General features: G+C 46.0%; 9 non-coding genes across 9 annotated transcripts; all 9 read left to right on the top strand.

Annotated features, from left to right (window-relative positions):
- The first annotated feature begins 1,211 nt into the window (after positions 1-1,211).
- Positions 1,212-1,402, top strand: LOC130299529 (U2 spliceosomal RNA). The gene has a single exon (XR_008850639.1). It is a non-coding gene; the product is annotated as a U2 spliceosomal RNA (small nuclear RNA).
- Positions 1,403-3,504: 2,102 nt separating this feature from the next.
- LOC130299527 (U2 spliceosomal RNA) lies at positions 3,505-3,695 on the top strand. The gene has a single exon (XR_008850638.1). It is a non-coding gene; the product is annotated as a U2 spliceosomal RNA (small nuclear RNA).
- A 2,102-nt stretch (positions 3,696-5,797) lies between these two features.
- On the top strand, positions 5,798-5,988 carry LOC130299526 (U2 spliceosomal RNA). The gene has a single exon (XR_008850637.1). It is a non-coding gene; the product is annotated as a U2 spliceosomal RNA (small nuclear RNA).
- A 2,099-nt stretch (positions 5,989-8,087) lies between these two features.
- LOC130299525 (U2 spliceosomal RNA) lies at positions 8,088-8,278 on the top strand. The gene has a single exon (XR_008850636.1). It is a non-coding gene; the product is annotated as a U2 spliceosomal RNA (small nuclear RNA).
- Positions 8,279-10,378: 2,100 nt separating this feature from the next.
- On the top strand, positions 10,379-10,569 carry LOC130299524 (U2 spliceosomal RNA). The gene has a single exon (XR_008850635.1). It is a non-coding gene; the product is annotated as a U2 spliceosomal RNA (small nuclear RNA).
- A 2,094-nt stretch (positions 10,570-12,663) lies between these two features.
- Positions 12,664-12,854, top strand: LOC130299561 (U2 spliceosomal RNA). Its single transcript, XR_008850670.1, has one exon. It is a non-coding gene; the product is annotated as a U2 spliceosomal RNA (small nuclear RNA).
- A 2,090-nt stretch (positions 12,855-14,944) lies between these two features.
- On the top strand, positions 14,945-15,135 carry LOC130299523 (U2 spliceosomal RNA). Its single transcript, XR_008850634.1, has one exon. It is a non-coding gene; the product is annotated as a U2 spliceosomal RNA (small nuclear RNA).
- Positions 15,136-17,227: 2,092 nt separating this feature from the next.
- Positions 17,228-17,418, top strand: LOC130299522 (U2 spliceosomal RNA). Its single transcript, XR_008850633.1, has one exon. It is a non-coding gene; the product is annotated as a U2 spliceosomal RNA (small nuclear RNA).
- Positions 17,419-19,506: 2,088 nt separating this feature from the next.
- LOC130299521 (U2 spliceosomal RNA) lies at positions 19,507-19,697 on the top strand. The gene has a single exon (XR_008850632.1). It is a non-coding gene; the product is annotated as a U2 spliceosomal RNA (small nuclear RNA).
- The last annotated feature ends 1,852 nt before the right edge of the window (positions 19,698-21,549 follow it).

Genomic DNA, 21,549 nt, shown 5'->3' with positions numbered 1-21,549 from the left:
CAGAAATGTCACACATATTTGGCCTGCAACTTTCTGTGCGACAAATTCAGACAGGAAAAATCAGTATAAATCCTTAGAAAATTATCCCCCAGTGTCTCCATCTGCTGGCGGTATTGAATAAGCATTGCTGCACTGATGGGGTATGCATTAGACGAAAAAAAAGAAGAAAAAGAAGAATAATACGCCCAGAAAAGAGGCGAAAAGGAGAAAAACGTAAAAAAACGTGAAAAAAAAGTAAGAGGAAGAGAAGGGAAAAAAAGGTGGAAATGGGTTTAAAAGTGATTTCGGCGGAGAAATATATATATATATATATATATATATATATATATATATATATATGCGCACACACACACATAGATATAAACGTATTCTCCGTTGAGATATTGCAGCCGCTGCTGTGTCCAGGCCCAGGAGCCTTAGCACTGTGCTGTGATGTCACTCAATACCACTGACATCACTAGGTGTAAACAACATCTCTCCTTTGCTGTGTATGTGACTATGGAGCTGTTTGGTGATGTCGTCTATTACGGCCTTCATAGAAGCAACAGGAGATTGTTGCATCCATCTTGAACCCTCAGAACTACAGTGCTATGATGTCACTCACTTCCACAGGCCTTGCAGAGTGTAAACAACAACAACCCAGCTTTGTTGTGTATGTAACCATAGGGATTTGTGATGTCACCTAGAACCTTCACAGCAGCGACAGCTTTATGAGGAGCATCAGCACTGCTCTGCCTGAGCAGAACCATCACCGCCATAGGTTGTCAAATAACCCGGATTTAACCCACACAGGTAAGTCCAATGGGGTGCAGGCATGTCCTCTATGCTTACAGCTTCCCGTGGGTGTTGGTTTGATACCGTTTGGGGACAGCCAAGGAGGCATCTGCAGGCAACAAAGGTAGGTGTGTGCTTGTGTGTGTGTTTCCTATGCAGATCCTAAGCCCAGTGTCACATGCAAGTAGGAGGAGTAAGAAGGGTTCCTGGCAAATCCGGGTTATGGATTGCATTTAAAAAGGCCCCGTGGGAGTGCAATGGGCCCCTGTCTTGCTGCTTAGCAATAATGGTATGGGTTTAGGTTCTGCTGTGTGTACTGGTGGTTGACTGCCCCCCAGCCCAGAGTGTGCATGGAAAATTGTCTGGCAGCCTCCCTGACAGCAAGCAGTGATAGTGCCCATGAAGGGGACCTTGTTGGGCCCGCCCCTTTCACGGTTATCGCTTCTCGGCCTTTTGGCTAAGATCAAGTGTAGTATCTGTTCTTATCAGTTTAATATCTGATACGTCCCCTATCTGGGGACCATATATTAAATGGATTTTTGAGAACGGGGGCCGATTTCGAAGCTTGCTTCCGTCGCCCTATGCATTGACCCGATATGGCAGTATCTTCGGGTACAGTGCACCACCCCCTTACAGGGTTAAAAAGAAAGATTCCTACTTTCATTGCTACCTGCTTGCTGGCTAGCCAGCTAGCCAGCCCTGTGGGCCTTGCTGCTGCTGCAGCCAAAAAACAAAAGGTGGTGCTGCTGCTGCTGCTTCTGCTGCTTCTGCTTCTGCTTGTGTCTGGCCCCTGTTGGAGCGTCCAGGCACAGGACTTCTGCTGCTGCTGACTAAATGGCCTCCTTAATTGGATCATTTGAGTAGCCAGCACACCTGTGCAGGTAGGGCATGACATGATAGGCAGCTGCCTTGATAGCGGGTGGGTGCTGAATGTTCCTAATTGACAAAATAAGATTAATGCTTATGAAGAAATATAAAATCTCATCCCTTCCCCAATATCGCGCCACACCCCTACCCCTTAATTCCCTGGTTGAACTTGATGGACATATGTCTTTTTTCGACCGTACTAACTATGTAACTATGTAACATAACATGGGGGGGGGGGGGGGTCTCCTGGCTGTTCACACAGGTGTGTCATTGCTGTACATTGACCATGCATTGCTTCTGTGGTATTGCAAAGGCAAAGACAAATGCTTCCAGCCATCCATTGCACTAATGGATTGGTCATCAGCTGGCTGTCTATGTCCCGCATCAATATAGACCAAAGTACAGAGGGTTAGGCTATGCTATTGTGCACCTACCTGATGCATCAGAAGGTGCGAGGCCCTTGCTAAATTCTGTGCACAGACTTTGAGATCTATGCTTTAGACTGTATCTAAACCTGCTCCAACATGGACTGACATTCTGGCCTACTTTCAGCCGATGCGACTTGTCTGTCGCTGAACAGTCGCTTTTTATGTATTCAGCACCTATGTATAATGTTGTAAAAATGCTCTAGAAGCTAAAGTCGCAGAAATGTCACACATATTTGGCCTGCAACTTTCTGTGCGACAAATTCAGACAGGAAAAATCAGTATAAATCCTTAGAAAATTATCCCCCAGTGTCTCCATCTGCTGGCGGTATTGAATAAGCATTGCTGCACTGATGGGGTATGCATTAGACGAAAAAAAAGAAGAAAAAGAAGAATAATACGCCCAGAAAAGAGGCGAAAAGGAGAAAAACGTAAAAAAAACGTGAAAAAAAAGTAAGAGGAAGAGAAGGGAAAAAAAGGTGGAAATGGGTTTAAAAGTGATTTCGGCGGAGAAATATATATATATATATATATATATATATATATATATATATATATATATATATGCGCACACACACACATAGATATAAACGTATTCTCCGTTGAGATATTGCAGCCGCTGCTGTGTCCAGGCCCAGGAGCCTTAGCACTGTGCTGTGATGTCACTCAATACCACTGACATCACTAGGTGTAAACAACATCTCTCCTTTGCTGTGTATGTGACTATGGAGCTGTTTGGTGATGTCGTCTATTACGGCCTTCATAGAAGCAACAGGAGATTGTTGCATCCATCTTGAACCCTCAGAACTACAGTGCTATGATGTCACTCACTTCCACAGGCCTTGCAGAGTGTAAACAACAACAACCCAGCTTTGTTGTGTATGTAACCATAGGGATTTGTGATGTCACCTAGAACCTTCACAGCAGCGACAGCTTTATGAGGAGCATCAGCACTGCTCTGCCTGAGCAGAACCATCACCGCCATAGGTTGTCAAATAACCCGGATTTAACCCACACAGGTAAGTCCAATGGGGTGCAGGCATGTCCTCTATGCTTACAGCTTCCCGTGGGTGTTGGTTTGATACCGTTTGGGGACAGCCAAGGAGGCATCTGCAGGCAACAAAGGTAGGTGTGTGCTTGTGTGTGTGTTTCCTATGCAGATCCTAAGCCCAGTGTCACATGCAAGTAGGAGGAGTAAGAAGGGTTCCTGGCAAATCCGGGTTATGGATTGCATTTAAAAAGGCCCCGTGGGAGTGCAATGGGCCCCTGTCTTGCTGCTTAGCAATAATGGTATGGGTTTAGGTTCTGCTGTGTGTACTGGTGGTTGACTGCCCCCCAGCCCAGAGTGTGCATGGAAAATTGTCTGGCAGCCTCCCTGACAGCAAGCAGTGATAGTGCCCATGAAGGGGACCTTGTTGGGCCCGCCCCTTTCACGGTTATCGCTTCTCGGCCTTTTGGCTAAGATCAAGTGTAGTATCTGTTCTTATCAGTTTAATATCTGATACGTCCCCTATCTGGGGACCATATATTAAATGGATTTTTGAGAACGGGGGCCGATTTCGAAGCTTGCTTCCGTCGCCCTATGCATTGACCCGATATGGCAGTATCTTCGGGTACAGTGCACCACCCCCTTACAGGGTTAAAAAGAAAGATTCCTACTTTCATTGCTACCTGCTTGCTGGCTAGCCAGCTAGCCAGCCCTGTGGGCCTTGCTGCTGCTGCAGCCAAAAAACAAAAGGTGGTGCTGCTGCTGCTTCTGCTGCTTCTGCTTCTGCTTGTGTCTGGCCCCTGTTGGAGCGTCCAGGCACAGGACTTCTGCTGCTGCTGACTAAATGGCCTCCTTAATTGGATCATTTGAGTAGCCAGCACACCTGTGCAGGTAGGGCATGACATGATAGGCAGCTGCCTTGATAGCGGGTGGGTGCTGAATGTTCCTAATTGACAAAATAATTAAAAAAATGCTTATGAAGAAATATAAAATCTCATCCCTTCCCCAATATCGCGCCACACCCCTACCCCTTAATTCCCTGGTTGAACTTGATGGACATATGTCTTTTTTCGACCGTACTAACTATGTAACTATGTAACATAACATGGGGGGGGGGGGGGGGGGTCTCCTGGCTGTTCACACAGGTGTGTCATTGCTGTACATTGACCATGCATTGCTTCTGTGGTATTGCAAAGGCAAAGACAAATGCTTCCAGCCATCCATTGCACTAATGGATTGGTCATCAGCTGGCTGTCTATGTCCCGCATCAATATAGACCAAAGTACAGAGGGTTAGGCTATGCTATTGTGCACCTACCTGATGCATCAGAAGGTGCGAGGCCCTTGCTAAATTCTGTGCACAGACTTTGAGATCTATGCTTTAGACTGTATCTAAACCTGCTCCAACATGGACTGACATTCTGGCCTACTTTCAGCCGATGCGACTTGTCTGTCGCTGAACAGTCGCTTTTTATGTATTCAGCACCTATGTATAATGTTGTAAAAATGCTCTAGAAGCTAAAGTCGCAGAAATGTCACACATATTTGGCCTGCAACTTTCTGTGCGACAAATTCAGACAGGAAAAATCAGTATAAATCCTTAGAAAATTATCCCCCAGTGTCTCCATCTGCTGGCGGTATTGAATAAGCATTGCTGCACTGATGGGGTATGCATTAGACGAAAAAAAAGAAGAAAAAGAAGAATAATACGCCCAGAAAAGAGGCGAAAAGGAGAAAAACGTAAAAAAACGTGAAAAAAAAGTAAGAGGAAGAGAAGGGAAAAAAAGGTGGAAATGGGTTTAAAAGTGATTTCGGCGGAGAAATATATATATATATATATATATATATATATATATATATATATATATATATGCGCACACACACACATAGATATAAACGTATTCTCCGTTGAGATATTGCAGCCGCTGCTGTGTCCAGGCCCAGGAGCCTTAGCACTGTGCTGTGATGTCACTCAATACCACTGACATCACTAGGTGTAAACAACATCTCTCCTTTGCTGTGTATGTGACTATGGAGCTGTTTGGTGATGTCGTCTATTACGGCCTTCATAGAAGCAACAGGAGATTGTTGCATCCATCTTGAACCCTCAGAACTACAGTGCTATGATGTCACTCACTTCCACAGGCCTTGCAGAGTGTAAACAACAACAACCCAGCTTTGTTGTGTATGTAACCATAGGGATTTGTGATGTCACCTAGAACCTTCACAGCAGCGACAGCTTTATGAGGAGCATCAGCACTGCTCTGCCTGAGCAGAACCATCACCGCCATAGGTTGTCAAATAACCCGGATTTAACCCACACAGGTAAGTCCAATGGGGTGCAGGCATGTCCTCTATGCTTACAGCTTCCCGTGGGTGTTGGTTTGATACCGTTTGGGGACAGCCAAGGAGGCATCTGCAGGCAACAAAGGTAGGTGTGTGCTTGTGTGTGTGTTTCCTATGCAGATCCTAAGCCCAGTGTCACATGCAAGTAGGAGGAGTAAGAAGGGTTCCTGGCAAATCCGGGTTATGGATTGCATTTAAAAAGGCCCCGTGGGAGTGCAATGGGCCCCTGTCTTGCTGCTTAGCAATAATGGTATGGGTTTAGGTTCTGCTGTGTGTACTGGTGGTTGACTGCCCCCCAGCCCAGAGTGTGCATGGAAAATTGTCTGGCAGCCTCCCTGACAGCAAGCAGTGATAGTGCCCATGAAGGGGACCTTGTTGGGCCCGCCCCTTTCACGGTTATCGCTTCTCGGCCTTTTGGCTAAGATCAAGTGTAGTATCTGTTCTTATCAGTTTAATATCTGATACGTCCCCTATCTGGGGACCATATATTAAATGGATTTTTGAGAACGGGGGCCGATTTCGAAGCTTGCTTCCGTCGCCCTATGCATTGACCCGATATGGCAGTATCTTCGGGTACAGTGCACCACCCCCTTACAGGGTTAAAAAGAAAGATTCCTACTTTCATTGCTACCTGCTTGCTGGCTAGCCAGCTAGCCAGCCCTGTGGGCCTTGCTGCTGCTGCAGCCAAAAAACAAAAGGTGGTGCTGCTGCTGCTTCTGCTGCTTCTGCTTCTGCTTGTGTCTGGCCCCTGTTGGAGCGTCCAGGCACAGGACTTCTGCTGCTGCTGACTAAATGGCCTCCTTAATTGGATCATTTGAGTAGCCAGCACACCTGTGCAGGTAGGGCATGACATGATAGGCAGCTGCCTTGATAGCGGGTGGGTGCTGAATGTTCCTAATTGACAAAATAAGATTAATGCTTATGAAGAAATATAAAATCTCATCCCTTCCCCAATATCGCGCCACACCCCTACCCCTTAATTCCCTGGTTGAACTTGATGGACATATGTCTTTTTTCGACCGTACTAACTATGTAACTATGTAACATAACATGGGGGGGGGGGGGGGGGGGGGGTCTCCTGGCTGTTCACACAGGTGTGTCATTGCTGTACATTGACCATGCATTGCTTCTGTGGTATTGCAAAGGCAAAGACAAATGCTTCCAGCCATCCATTGCACTAATGGATTGGTCATCAGCTGGCTGTCTATGTCCCGCATCAATATAGACCAAAGTACAGAGGGTTAGGCTATGCTATTGTGCACCTACCTGATGCATCAGAAGGTGCGAGGCCCTTGCTAAATTCTGTGCACAGACTTTGAGATCTATGCTTTAGACTGTATCTAAACCTGCTCCAACATGGACTGACATTCTGGCCTACTTTCAGCCGATGCGACTTGTCTGTCGCTGAACAGTCGCTTTTTATGTATTCAGCACCTATGTATAATGTTGTAAAAATGCTCTAGAAGCTAAAGTCGCAGAAATGTCACACATATTTGGCCTGCAACTTTCTGTGCGACAAATTCAGACAGGAAAAATCAGTATAAATCCTTAGAAAATTATCCCCCAGTGTCTCCATCTGCTGGCGGTATTGAATAAGCATTGCTGCACTGATGGGGTATGCATTAGACGAAAAAAAAGAAGAAAAAGAAGAATAATACGCCCAGAAAAGAGGCGAAAAGGAGAAAAACGTAAAAAAACGTGAAAAAAAAGTAAGAGGAAGAGAAGGGAAAAAAAGGTGGAAATGGGTTTAAAAGTGATTTCGGCGGAGAAATATATATATATATATATATATATATATATATATATATATATATATGCGCACACACACACATAGATAAAAACGTATTCTCCGTTGAGATATTGCAGCCGCTGCTGTGTCCAGGCCCAGGAGCCTTAGCACTGTGCTGTGATGTCACTCAATACCACTGACATCACTAGGTGTAAACAACATCTCTCCTTTGCTGTGTATGTGACTATGGAGCTGTTTGGTGATGTCGTCTATTACGGCCTTCATAGAAGCAACAGGAGATTGTTGCATCCATCTTGAACCCTCAGAACTACAGTGCTATGATGTCACTCACTTCCACAGGCCTTGCAGAGTGTAAACAACAACAACCCAGCTTTGTTGTGTATGTAACCATAGGGATTTGTGATGTCACCTAGAACCTTCACAGCAGCGACAGCTTTATGAGGAGCATCAGCACTGCTCTGCCTGAGCAGAACCATCACCGCCATAGGTTGTCAAATAACCCGGATTTAACCCACACAGGTAAGTCCAATGGGGTGCAGGCATGTCCTCTATGCTTACAGCTTCCCGTGGGTGTTGGTTTGATACCGTTTGGGGACAGCCAAGGAGGCATCTGCAGGCAACAAAGGTAGGTGTGTGCTTGTGTGTGTGTTTCCTATGCAGATCCTAAGCCCAGTGTCACATGCAAGTAGGAGGAGTAAGAAGGGTTCCTGGCAAATCCGGGTTATGGATTGCATTTAAAAAGGCCCCGTGGGAGTGCAATGGGCCCCTGTCTTGCTGCTTAGCAATAATGGTATGGGTTTAGGTTCTGCTGTGTGTACTGGTGGTTGACTGCCCCCCAGCCCAGAGTGTGCATGGAAAATTGTCTGGCAGCCTCCCTGACAGCAAGCAGTGATAGTGCCCATGAAGGGGACCTTGTTGGGCCCGCCCCTTTCACGGTTATCGCTTCTCGGCCTTTTGGCTAAGATCAAGTGTAGTATCTGTTCTTATCAGTTTAATATCTGATACGTCCCCTATCTGGGGACCATATATTAAATGGATTTTTGAGAACGGGGGCCGATTTCGAAGCTTGCTTCCGTCGCCCTATGCATTGACCCGATATGGCAGTATCTTCGGGTACAGTGCACCACCCCCTTACAGGGTTAAAAAGAAAGATTCCTACTTTCATTGCTACCTGCTTGCTGGCTAGCCAGCTAGCCAGCCCTGTGGGCCTTGCTGCTGCTGCAGCCAAAAAACAAAAGGTGGTGCTGCTGCTGCTTCTGCTGCTTCTGCTTCTGCTTGTGTCTGGCCCCTGTTGGAGCGTCCAGGCACAGGACTTCTGCTGCTGCTGACTAAATGGCCTCCTTAATTGGATCATTTGAGTAGCCAGCACACCTGTGCAGGTAGGGCATGACATGATAGGCAGCTGCCTTGATAGCGGGTGGGTGCTGAATGTTCCTAATTGACAAAATAAGATTAATGCTTATGAAGAAATATAAAATCTCATCCCTTCCCCAATATCGCGCCACACCCCTACCCCTTAATTCCCTGGTTGAACTTGATGGACATATGTCTTTTTTCGACCGTACTAACTATGTAACTATGTAACATAACATGGGGGGGGGGGGGGGGTCTCCTGGCTGTTCACACAGGTGTGTCATTGCTGTACATTGACCATGCATTGCTTCTGTGGTATTGCAAAGGCAAAGACAAATGCTTCCAGCCATCCATTGCACTAATGGATTGGTCATCAGCTGGCTGTCTATGTCCCGCATCAATATAGACCAAAGTACAGAGGGTTAGGCTATGCTATTGTGCACCTACCTGATGCATCAGAAGGTGCGAGGCCCTTGCTAAATTCTGTGCACAGACTTTGAGATCTATACTTTAGACTGTATCTAAACCTGCTCCAACATGGACTGACATTCTGGCCTACTTTCAGCCGATGCGACTTGTCTGTCGCTGAACAGTCGCTTTTTATGTATTCAGCACCTATGTATAATGTTGTAAAAATGCTCTAGAAGCTAAAGTCGCAGAAATGTCACACATATTTGGCCTGCAACTTTCTGTGCGACAAATTCAGACAGGAAAAATCAGTATAAATCCTTAGAAAATTATCCCCCAGTGTCTCCATCTGCTGGCGGTATTGAATAAGCATTGCTGCACTGATGGGGTATGCATTAGACGAAAAAAAAGAAGAAAAAGAAGAATAATACGCCCAGAAAAGAGGCGAAAAGGAGAAAAACGTAAAAAAAACGTGAAAAAAAAGTAAGAGGAAGAGAAGGGAAAAAAAGGTGGAAATGGGTTTAAAAGTGATTTCGGCGGAGAAATATATATATATATATATATATATATATATATATATATATATATATATATATGCGCACACACACACATAGATATAAACGTATTCTCCGTTGAGATATTGCAGCCGCTGCTGTGTCCAGGCCCAGGAGCCTTAGCACTGTGCTGTGATGTCACTCAATACCACTGACATCACTAGGTGTAAACAACATCTCTCCTTTGCTGTGTATGTGACTATGGAGCTGTTTGGTGATGTCGTCTATTACGGCCTTCATAGAAGCAACAGGAGATTGTTGCATCCATCTTGAACCCTCAGAACTACAGTGCTATGATGTCACTCACTTCCACAGGCCTTGCAGAGTGTAAACAACAACAACCCAGCTTTGTTGTGTATGTAACCATAGGGATTTGTGATGTCACCTAGAACCTTCACAGCAGCGACAGCTTTATGAGGAGCATCAGCACTGCTCTGCCTGAGCAGAACCATCACCGCCATAGGTTGTCAAATAACCCGGATTTAACCCACACAGGTAAGTCCAATGGGGTGCAGGCATGTCCTCTATGCTTACAGCTTCCCGTGGGTGTTGGTTTGATACCGTTTGGGGACAGCCAAGGAGGCATCTGCAGGCAACAAAGGTAGGTGTGTGCTTGTGTGTGTGTTTCCTATGCAGATCCTAAGCCCAGTGTCACATGCAAGTAGGAGGAGTAAGAAGGGTTCCTGGCAAATCCGGGTTATGGATTGCATTTAAAAAGGCCCCGTGGGAGTGCAATGGGCCCCTGTCTTGCTGCTTAGCAATAATGGTATGGGTTTAGGTTCTGCTGTGTGTACTGGTGGTTGACTGCCCCCCAGCCCAGAGTGTGCATGGAAAATTGTCTGGCAGCCTCCCTGACAGCAAGCAGTGATAGTGCCCATGAAGGGGACCTTGTTGGGCCCGCCCCTTTCACGGTTATCGCTTCTCGGCCTTTTGGCTAAGATCAAGTGTAGTATCTGTTCTTATCAGTTTAATATCTGATACGTCCCCTATCTGGGGACCATATATTAAATGGATTTTTGAGAACGGGGGCCGATTTCGAAGCTTGCTTCCGTCGCCCTATGCATTGACCCGATATGGCAGTATCTTCGGGTACAGTGCACCACCCCCTTACAGGGTTAAAAAGAAAGATTCCTACTTTCATTGCTACCTGCTTGCTGGCTAGCCAGCTAGCCAGCCCTGTGGGCCTTGCTGCTGCTGCAGCCAAAAAACAAAAGGTGGTGCTGCTGCTGCTTCTGCTGCTTCTGCTTCTGCTTGTGTCTGGCCCCTGTTGGAGCGTCCAGGCACAGGACTTCTGCTACTGCTGACTAAATGGCCTCCTTAATTGGATCATTTGAGTAGCCAGCACACCTGTGCAGGTAGGGCATGACATGATAGGCAGCTGCCTTGATAGCGGGTGGGTGCTGAATGTTCCTAATTGACAAAATAAGATTAATGCTTATGAAGAAATATAAAATCTCATCCCTTCCCCAATATCGCGCCACACCCCTACCCCTTAATTCCCTGGTTGAACTTGATGGACATATGTCTTTTTTCGACCGTACTAACTATGTAACTATGTAACATAACATGGGGGGGGGGGGGGGGGTCTCCTGGCTGTTCACACAGGTGTGTCATTGCTGTACATTGACCATGCATTGCTTCTGTGGTATTGCAAAGGCAAAGACAAATGCTTCCAGCCATCCATTGCACTAATGGATTGGTCATCAGCTGGCTGTCTATGTCCTGCATCAATATAGACCAAAGTACAGAGGGTTAGGCTATGCTATTGTGCACCTACCTGATGCATCAGAAGGTGCGAGGCCCTTGCTAAATTCTGTGCACAGACTTTGAGATCTATGCTTTAGACTGTATCTAAACCTGCTCCAACATGGACTGACATTCTGGCCTACTTTCAGCCGATGCGACTTGTCTGTCGCTGAACAGTCGCTTTTTATGTATTCAGCACCTATGTATAATGTTGTAAAAATGCTCTAGAAGCTAAAGTCGCAGAAATGTCACACATATTTGGCCTGCAACTTTCTGTGCGACAAATTCAGACAGGAAAAATCAGTATAAATCCTTAGAAAATTATCCCCCAGTGTCTCCATCTGCTGGCGGTATTGAATAAGCATTGCTGCACTGATGGGGTATGCATTAGACGAAAAAAAAGAAGAAAAAGAAGAATAATACGCCCAGAAAAGAGGCGAAAAGGAGAAAAACGTAAAAAAACGTGAAAAAAAAGTAAGAGGAAGAGAAGGGAAAAAAAGGTGGAAATGGGTTTAAAAGTGATTTCGGCGGAGAAATATATATATATATATATATATATATATATATATATATATATATATGCGCACACACACACATAGATATAAACGTATTCTCCGTTGAGATATTGCAGCCGCTGCTGTGTCCAGTCCCAGGAGCCTTAGCACTGTGCTGTGATGTCACTCAATACCACTGACATCACTAGGTGTAAACAACATCTCTCCTTTGCTGTGTATGTGACTATGGAGCTGTTTGGTGATGTCGTCTATTACGGCCTTCATAGAAGCAACAGGAGATTGTTGCATCCATCTTGAACCCTCAGAACTACAGTGCTATGATGTCACTCACTTCCACAGGCCTTGCAGAGTGTAAACAACAACAACCCAGCTTTGTTGTGTATGTAACCATAGGGATTTGTGATGTCACCTAGAACCTTCACAGCAGCGACAGCTTTATGAGGAGCATCAGCACTGCTCTGCCTGAGCAGAACCATCACCGCCATAGGTTGTCAAATAACCCGGATTTAACCCACACAGGTAAGTCCAATGGGGTGCAGGCATGTCCTCTATGCTTACAGCTTCCCGTGGGTGTTGGTTTGATACCGTTTGGGGACAGCCAAGGAGGCATCTGCAGGCAACAAAGGTAGGTGTGTGCTTGTGTGTGTGTTTCCTATGCAGATCCTAAGCCCAGTGTCACATGCAAGTAGGAGGAGTAAGAAGGGTTCCTGGCAAATCCGGGTTATGGATTGCATTTAAAAAGGCCCCGTGGGAGTGCAATGGGCCCCTGTCTTGCTGCTTAGCAATAATGGTATGGGTTTAGGTTCTGCTGTGTGTACTGGTGGTTGACTGCCCCCCAGCCCAGAGTGTGCATGGAAAATTGTCTGGCAGCCTCCCTGACAGCAAGCAGTGATAGTGCCCATGAAGGGGACCTTGTTGGGCCCGCCCCTTTCACGGTTATCGCTTCTCGGCCTTTTGGCTAAGATCAAGTGTAGTATCTGTTCTTATCAGTTTAATATCTGATACGTCCCCTATCTGGGGACCATATATTAAATGGATTTTTGAGAACGGGGGCCGATTTCGAAGCTTGCTTCCGTCGCCCTATGCATTGACCCGACATGGCAGTATCTTCGGGTACAGTGCACCACCCCCTTACAGGGTTAAAAAGAAAGATTCCTACTTTCATTGCTACCTGCTTGCTAGCTAGCCAGCCCTGTGGGCCTTGCTGCTGCTGCAGCCAAAAAACAAAAGGTGGTGCTGCTGCTGCTGCTTCTGCTGCTTCTGCTTCTGCTTGTGTCTGGCCCCTGTTGGAGCGTCCAGGCACAGGACTTCTGCTGCTGCTGACTAAATGGCCTCCTTAATTGGATCATTTGAGTAGCCAGCACACCTGTGCAGGTAGGGCATGACATGATAGGCAGCTGCCTTGATAGCGGGTGGGTGCTGAATGTTCCTAATTGACAAAATAAGATTAATGCTTATGAAGAAATATAAAATCTCATCCCTTCCCCAATATCGCGCCACACCCCTACCCCTTAATTCCCTGGTTGAACTTGATGGACATATGTCTTTTTTCGACCGTACTAACTATGTAACTATGTAACATAACATGGGGGGGGGGGGGGGGGGGGTCTCCTGGCTGTTCACACAGGTGTGTCATTGCTGTACATTGACCATGCATTGCTTCTGTGGTATTGCAAAGGCAAAGACAAATGCTTCCAGCCATCCATTGCACTAATGGATTGGTCATCAGCTGGCTGTCTATGTCCCGCATCAATATAGACCAAAGTACAGAGGGTTAGGCTATGCTATTGTGCACCTACCTGATGCATCAGAAGGTGCGAGGCCCTTGCTAAATTCTGTGCACAGACTTTGAGATCTATGCTTTAGACTGTATCTAAACCTGCTCCAACATGGACTGACATTCTGGCCTACTTTCAGCCGATGCGACTTGTCTGTCGCTGAACAGTCGCTTTTTATGTATTCAGCACCTATGTATAATGTTGTAAAAATGCTCTAGAAGCTAAAGTCGCAGAAATGTCACACATATTTGGCCTGCAACTTTCTGTGCGACAAATTCAGACAGGAAAAATCAGTATAAATCCTTAGAAAATTATCCCCCAGTGTCTCCATCTGCTGGCGGTATTGAATAAGCATTGCTGCACTGATGGGGTATGCATTAGACGAAAAAAAAGAAGAAAAAGAAGAATAATACGCCCAGAAAAGAGGCGAAAAGGAGAAAAACGTAAAAAAACTTGAAAAAAAAGTAAGAGGAAGAGAAGGGAAAAAAAGGCGGAAATGGGTTTAAAAGTGATTTCGGCGGAGAAATATATATATATATATATATATATATATATATATATATATATATGCGCACACACACACATAGATATAAACGTATTCTCCGTTGAGATATTGCAGCCGCTGCTGTGTCCAGGCCCAGGAGCCTTAGCACTGTGCTGTGATGTCACTCAATACCACTGACATCACTAGGTGTAAACAACATCTCTCCTTTGCTGTGTATGTGACTATGGAGCTGTTTGGTGATGTTGTCTATTACGGCCTTCATAGAAGCAACAGGAGATTGTTGCATCCATCTTGAACCCTCAGAACTACAGTGCTATGATGTCACTCACTTCCACAGGCCTTGCAGAGTGTAAACAACAACAACCCAGCTTTGTTGTGTATGTAACCATAGGGATTTGTGATGTCACCTAGAACCTTCACAGCAGCGACAGCTTTATGAGGAGCATCAGCACTGCTCTGCCTGAGCAGAACCATCACCGCCATAGGTTGTCAAATAACCCGGATTTAACCCACACAGGTAAGTCCAATGGGGTGCAGGCATGTCCTCTATGCTTACAGCTTCCCGTGGGTGTTGGTTTGATACCGTTTAGGGACAGCCAAGGAGGCATCTGCAGGCAACAAAGGTAGGTGTGTGCTTGTGTGTGTGTTTCCTATGCAGATCCTAAGCCCAGTGTCACATGCAAGTAGGAGGAGTAAGAAGGGTTCCTGGCAAATCCGGGTTATGGATTGCATTTAAAAAGGCCCCGTGGGAGTGCAATGGGCCCCTGTCTTGCTGCTTAGCAATAATGGTATGGGTTTAGGTTCTGCTGTGTGTACTGGTGGTTGACTGCCCCCCAGCCCAGAGTGTGCATGGAAAATTGTCTGGCAGCCTCCCTGACAGCAAGCAGTGATAGTGCCCATGAAGGGGACCTTGTTGGGCCCGCCCCTTTCACTGTTATCGCTTCTCGGCCTTTTGGCTAAGATCAAGTGTAGTATCTGTTCTTATCAGTTTAATATCTGATACGTCCCCTATCTGGGGACCATATATTAAATGGATTTTTGAGAACGGGGGCCGATTTCGAAGCTTGCTTCCGTCGCCCTATGCATTGACCCGATATGGCAGTATCTTCGGGTACAGTGCACCACCCCCTTACAGGGTTAAAAAGAAAGATTCCTACTTTCATTGCTACCTGCTTGCTGGCTAGCCAGCTAGCCAGCCCTGTGGGCCTTGCTGCTGCTGCAGCCAAAAAACAAAAGGTGGTGCTGCTGCTGCTTCTGCTGCTTCTGCTTCTGCTTGTGTCTGGCCCCTGTTGGAGCGTCCAGGCACAGGACTTCTGCTGCTGCTGACTAAATGGCCTCCTTAATTGGATCATTTGAGTAGCCAGCACACCTGTGCAGGTAGGGCATGACATGATAGGCAGCTGCCTTGATAGCGGGTGGGTGCTGAATGTTCCTAATTGACAAAATAAGATTAATGCTTATGAAGAAATATAAAATCTCATCCCTTCCCCAATATCGCGCCACACCCCTACCCCTTAATTCCCTGGTTGAACTTGATGGACATATGTCTTTTTTCGACCGTACTAACTATGTAACTATGTAACATAACATGGGGGGGGGGGGGGGTCTCCTGGCTGTTCACACAGGTGTGTCATTGCTGTACATTGACCATGCATTGCTTCTGTGGTATTGCAAAGGCAAAGACAAATGCTTCCAGCCATCCATTGCACTAATGGATTGGTCATCAGCTGGCTGTCTATGTCCCGCATCAATATAGACCAAAGTACAGAGGGTTAGGCTATGCTATTGTGCACCTACCTGATGCATCAGAAGGTGCGAGGCCCTTGCTAAATTCTGTGCACAGACTTTGAGATCTATGCTTTAGACTGTATCTAAACCTGCTCCAACATGGACTGACATTCTGGCCTACTTTCAGCCGATGCGACTTGTCTGTCGCTGAACAGTCGCTTTTTATGTATTCAGCACCTATGTATAATGTTGTAAAAATGCTCTAGAAGCTAAAGTCGCAGAAATGTCACACATATTTTGCCTGCAACTTTCTGTGCGACAAATTCAGACAGGAAAAATCAGTATAAATCCTTAGAAAATTATCCCCCAGTGTCTCCATCTGCTGGCGGTATTGAATAAGCATTGCTGCACTGATGGGGTATGCATTAGACGAAAAAAAAGAAGAAAAAGAAGAATAATACGCCCAGAAAAGAGGCGAAAAGGAGAAAAACGTAAAAAAACGTGAAAAAAAAGTAAGAGGAAGAGAAGGGAAAAAAAGGTGGAAATGGGTTTAAAAGTGATTTCGGCGGAGAAATATATATATATATATATATATATATATATATATATATATATATATGCGCACACACACACATAGATATAAACGTATTCTCCGTTGAGATATTGCAGCCGCTGCTGTGTCCAGGCCCAGGAGCCTTAGCACTGTGCTGTGATGTCACTCAATACCACTGACATCACTAGGTGTAAACAACATCTCTCCTTTGCTGTGTATGTGACTATGGAGCTGTTTGGTGATGTCGTCTATTACGGCCTTCATAGAAGCAACAGGAGATTGTTGCATCCATCTTGAACCCTCAGAACTACAGTGCTATGATGTCACTCACTTCCACAGGCCTTGCAGAGTGTAAACAACAACAACCCAGCTTTGTTGTGTATGTAACCATAGGGATTTGTGATGTCACCTAGAACCTTCACAGCAGCGACAGCTTTATGAGGAGCATCAGCACTGCTCTGCCTGAGCAGAACCATCACCGCCATAGGTTGTCAAATAACCCGGATTTAACCCACACAGGTAAGTCCAATGGGGTGCAGGCATGTCCTCTATGCTTACAGCTTCCCGTGGGTGTTGGTTTGATACCGTTTGGGGACAGCCAAGGAGGCATCTGCAGGCAACAAAGGTAGGTGTGTGCTTGTGTGTGTGTTTCCTATGCAGATCCTAAGCCCAGTGTCACATGCAAGTAGGAGGAGTAAGAAGGGTTCCTGGCAAATCCGGGTTATGGATTGCATTTAAAAAGGCCCCGTGGGAGTGCAATGGGCCCCTGTCTTGCTGCTTAGCAATAATGGTATGGGTTTAGGTTCTGCTGTGTGTACTGGTGGTTGACTGCCCCCCAGCCCAGAGTGTGCATGGAAAATTGTCTGGCAGCCTCCCTGACAGCAAGCAGTGATAGTGCCCATGAAGGGGACCTTGTTGGGCCCGCCCCTTTCACGGTTATCGCTTCTCGGCCTTTTGGCTAAGATCAAGTGTAGTATCTGTTCTTATCAGTTTAATATCTGATACGTCCCCTATCTGGGGACCATATATTAAATGGATTTTTGAGAACGGGGGCCGATTTCGAAGCTTGCTTCCGTCGCCCTATGCATTGACCCGATATGGCAGTATCTTCGGGTACAGTGCACCACCCCCTTACAGGGTTAAAAAGAAAGATTCCTACTTTCATTGCTACCTGCTTGCTGGCTAGCCAGCTAGCCAGCCCTGTGGGCCTTGCTGCTGCTGCAGCCAAAAAACAAAAGGTGGTGCTGCTGCTGCTTCTGCTGCTTCTGCTTCTGCTTGTGTCTGGCCCCTGTTGGAGCGTCCAGGCACAGGACTTCTGCTGCTGCTGACTAAATGGCCTCCTTAATTGGATCATTTGAGTAGCCAGCACACCTGTGCAGGTAGGGCATGACATGATAGGCAGCTGCCTTGATAGCGGGTGGGTGCTGAATGTTCCTAATTGACAAAATAAGATTAATGCTTATGAAGAAATATAAAATCTCATCCCTTCCCCAATATCGCGCCACACCCCTACCCCTTAATTCCCTGGTTGAACTTGATGGACATATGTCTTTTTTCGACCGTACTAACTATGTAACTATGTAACATAACATGGGGGGGGGGGGGGGGGGGGTCTCCTGGCTGTTCACACAGGTGTGTCATTGCTGTACATTGACCATGCATTGCTTCTGTGGTATTGCAAAGGCAAAGACAAATGCTTCCAGCCATCCATTGCACTAATGGATTGGTCATCAGCTGGCTGTCTATGTCCCGCATCAATATAGACCAAAGTACAGAGGGTTAGGCTATGCTATTGTACACCTACCTGATGCATCAGAAGGTGCGAGGCCCTTGCTAAATTCTGTGCACAGACTTTGAGATCTATGCTTTAGACTGTATCTAAACCTGCTCCAACATGGACTGACATTCTGGCCTACTTTCAGCCGATGCGACTTGTCTGTCGCTGAACAGTCGCTTTTTATGTATTCAGCACCTATGTATAATGTTGTAAAAATGCTCTAGAAGCTAAAGTCGCAGAAATGTCACACATATTTGGCCTGCAACTTTCTGTGCGACAAATTCAGACAGGAAAAATCAGTATAAATCCTTAGAAAATTATCCCCCAGTGTCTCCATCTGCTGGCGGTATTGAATAAGCATTGCTGCACTGATGGGGTATGCATTAGACGAAAAAAAAAGAAGAAAAAGAAGAATAATACGCCCAGAAAAGAGGCGAAAAGGAGAAAAACGTAAAAAAACGTGAAAAAAAAGTAAGAGGAAGAGAAGGGAAAAAAAGGTGGAAATGGGTTTAAAAGTGATTTCGGCGGAGAAATATATATATATATATATATATATATATATATATATGCGCACACACACACATAGATATAAACGTATTCTCCGTTGAGATATTGCAGCCGCTGCTGTGTCCAGGCCCAGGAGCCTTAGCACTGTGCTGTGATGTCACTCAATACCACTGACATCACTAGGTGTAAACAACATCTCTCCTTTGCTGTGTATGTGACTATGGAGCTGTTTGGTGATGTCGTCTATTATGGCCTTCATAGAAGCAACAGGAGATTGTTGCATCCATCTTGAACCCTCAGAACTACAGTGCTATGATGTCACTCACTTCCACAGGCCTTGCAGAGTGTAAACAACAACAACCCAGCTTTGTTGTGTATGTAACCATAGGGATTTGTGATGTCACCTAGAACCTTCACAGCAGCGACAGCTTTATGAGGAGCATCAGCACTGCTCTGCCTGAGCAGAACCATCACCGCCATAGGTTGTCAAATAACCCGGATTTAACCCACACAGGTAAGTCCAATGGGGTGCAGGCATGTCCTCTATGCTTACAGCTTCCCGTGGGTGTTGGTTTGATACCGTTTGGGGACAGCCAAGGAGGCATCTGCAGGCAACAAAGGTAGGTGTGTGCTTGTGTGTGTGTTTCCTATGCAGATCCTAAGCCCAGTGTCACATGCAAGTAGGAGGAGTAAGAAGGGTTCCTGGCAAATCCGGGTTATGGATTGCATTTAAAAAGGCCCCGTGGGAGTGCAATGGGCCCCTGTCTTGCTGCTTAGCAATAATGGTATGGGTTTAGGTTCTGCTGTGTGTACTGGTGGTTGACTGCCCCCCAGCCCAGAGTGTGCATGGAAAATTGTCTGGCAGCCTCCCTGACAGCAAGCAGTGATAGTGCCCATGAAGGGGACCTTGTTGGGCCCGCCCCTTTCACGGTTATCGCTTCTCGGCCTTTTGGCTAAGATCAAGTGTAGTATCTGTTCTTATCAGTTTAATATCTGATACGTCCCCTATCTGGGGACCATATATTAAATGGATTTTTGAGAACGGGGGCCGATTTCGAAGCTTGCTTCCGTCGCCCTATGCATTGACCCGATATGGCAGTATCTTCGGGTACAGTGCACCACCCCCTTACAGGGTTAAAAAGAAAGATTCCTACTTTCATTGCTACCTGCTTGCTGGCTAGCCAGCTAGCCAGCCCTGTGGGCCTTGCTGCTGCTGCAGCCAAAAAACAAAAGGTGGTGCTGCTGCTGCTTCTGCTGCTTCTGCTTCTGCTTGTGTCTGGCCCCTGTTGGAGCGTCCAGGCACAGGACTTCTGCTGCTGCTGACTAAATGGCCTCCTTAATTGGATCATTTGAGTAGCCAGCACACCTGTGCAGGTAGGGCATGACATGATAGGCAGCTGCCTTGATAGCGGGTGGGTGCTGAATGTTCCTAATTGACAAAATAAGATTAATGCTTATGAAGAAATATAAAATCTCATCCCTTCCCCAATATCGCGCCACACCCCTACCCCTTAATTCCCTGGTTGAACTTGATGGACATATGTCTTTTTTCGACCGTACTAACTATGTAACTATGTAACATAACATGGGGGGGGGGGGGGGGTCTCCTGGCTGTTCACACAGGTGTGTCATTGCTGTACATTGACCATGCATTGCTTCTGTGGTATTGCAAAGGCAAAGACAAATGCTTCCAGCCATCCATTGCACTAATGGATTGGTCATCAGCTGGCTGTCTATGTCCCGCATCAATATAGACCAAAGTACAGAGGGTTAGGCTATGCTATTGTGCACCTACCTGATGCATCAGAAGGTGCGAGGCCCTTGCTAAATTCTGTGCACAGACTTTGAGATCTATGCTTTAGACTGTATCTAAACCTGCTCCAACATGGACTGACATTCTGGCCTACTTTCAGCCGATGCGACTTGTCTGTCGCTGAACAGTCGCTTTTTATGTATTCAGCACCTATGTATAATGTTGTAAAAATGCTCTAGAAGCTAAAGTCGCAGAAATGTCACACATATTTGGCCTGCAACTTTCTGTGCGACAAATTCAGACAGGAAAAATCAGTATAAATCCTTAGAAAATTATCCCCCAGTGTCTCCATCTGCTGGCGGTATTGAATAAGCATTGCTGCACTGATGGGGTATGCATTAGACGAAAAAAAAGAAGAAAAAGAAGAATAATACGCCCAGAAAAGAGGCGAAAAGGAGAAAAACGTAAAAAAACGTGAAAAAAAAGTAAGAGGAAGAGAAGGGAAAAAAAGGTGGAAATGGGTTTAAAAGTGATTTCGGCGGAGAAATATATATATATATATATATATATATATATATATATATATATATATATATATGCGCACACACACACATAGATATAAACGTATTCTCCGTTGAGATATTGCAGCCGCTGCTGTGTCCAGGCCCAGGAGCCTTAGCACTGTGCTGTGATGTCACTCAATACCACTGACATCACTAGGTGTAAACAACATCTCTCCTTTGCTGTGTATGTGACTATGGAGCTGTTTGGTGATGTCGTCTATTACGGCCTTCATAGAAGCAACAGGAGATTGTTGCATCCATCTTGAACCCTCAGAACTACAGTGCTATGATGTCACTCACTTCCACAGGCCTTGCAGAGTGTAAACAACAACAACCCAGCTTTGTTGTGTATGTAACCATAGGGATTTGTGATGTCACCTAGAACCTTCACAGCAGCGACAGCTTTATGAGGAGCATCAGCACTGCTCTGCCTGAGCAGAACCATCACCGCCATAGGTTGTCAAATAACCCGGATTTAACCCACACAGGTAAGTCCAATGGGGTGCAGGCATGTCCTCTATGCTTACAGCTTCCCGTGGGTGTTGGTTTGATACCGTTTGGGGACAGCCAAGGAGGCATCTGCAGGCAACAAAGGTAGGTGTGTGCTTGTGTGTGTGTTTCCTATGCAGATCCTAAGCCCAGTGTCACATGCAAGTAGGA

This window comes from Hyla sarda, unplaced genomic scaffold (genome assembly GCF_029499605.1).
Source record: "Hyla sarda isolate aHylSar1 unplaced genomic scaffold, aHylSar1.hap1 scaffold_1056, whole genome shotgun sequence".
Taxonomy (NCBI): Eukaryota; Metazoa; Chordata; class Amphibia; order Anura; family Hylidae; genus Hyla; species Hyla sarda.
This window is presented reverse-complemented; position numbering and strand designations above follow the sequence as displayed.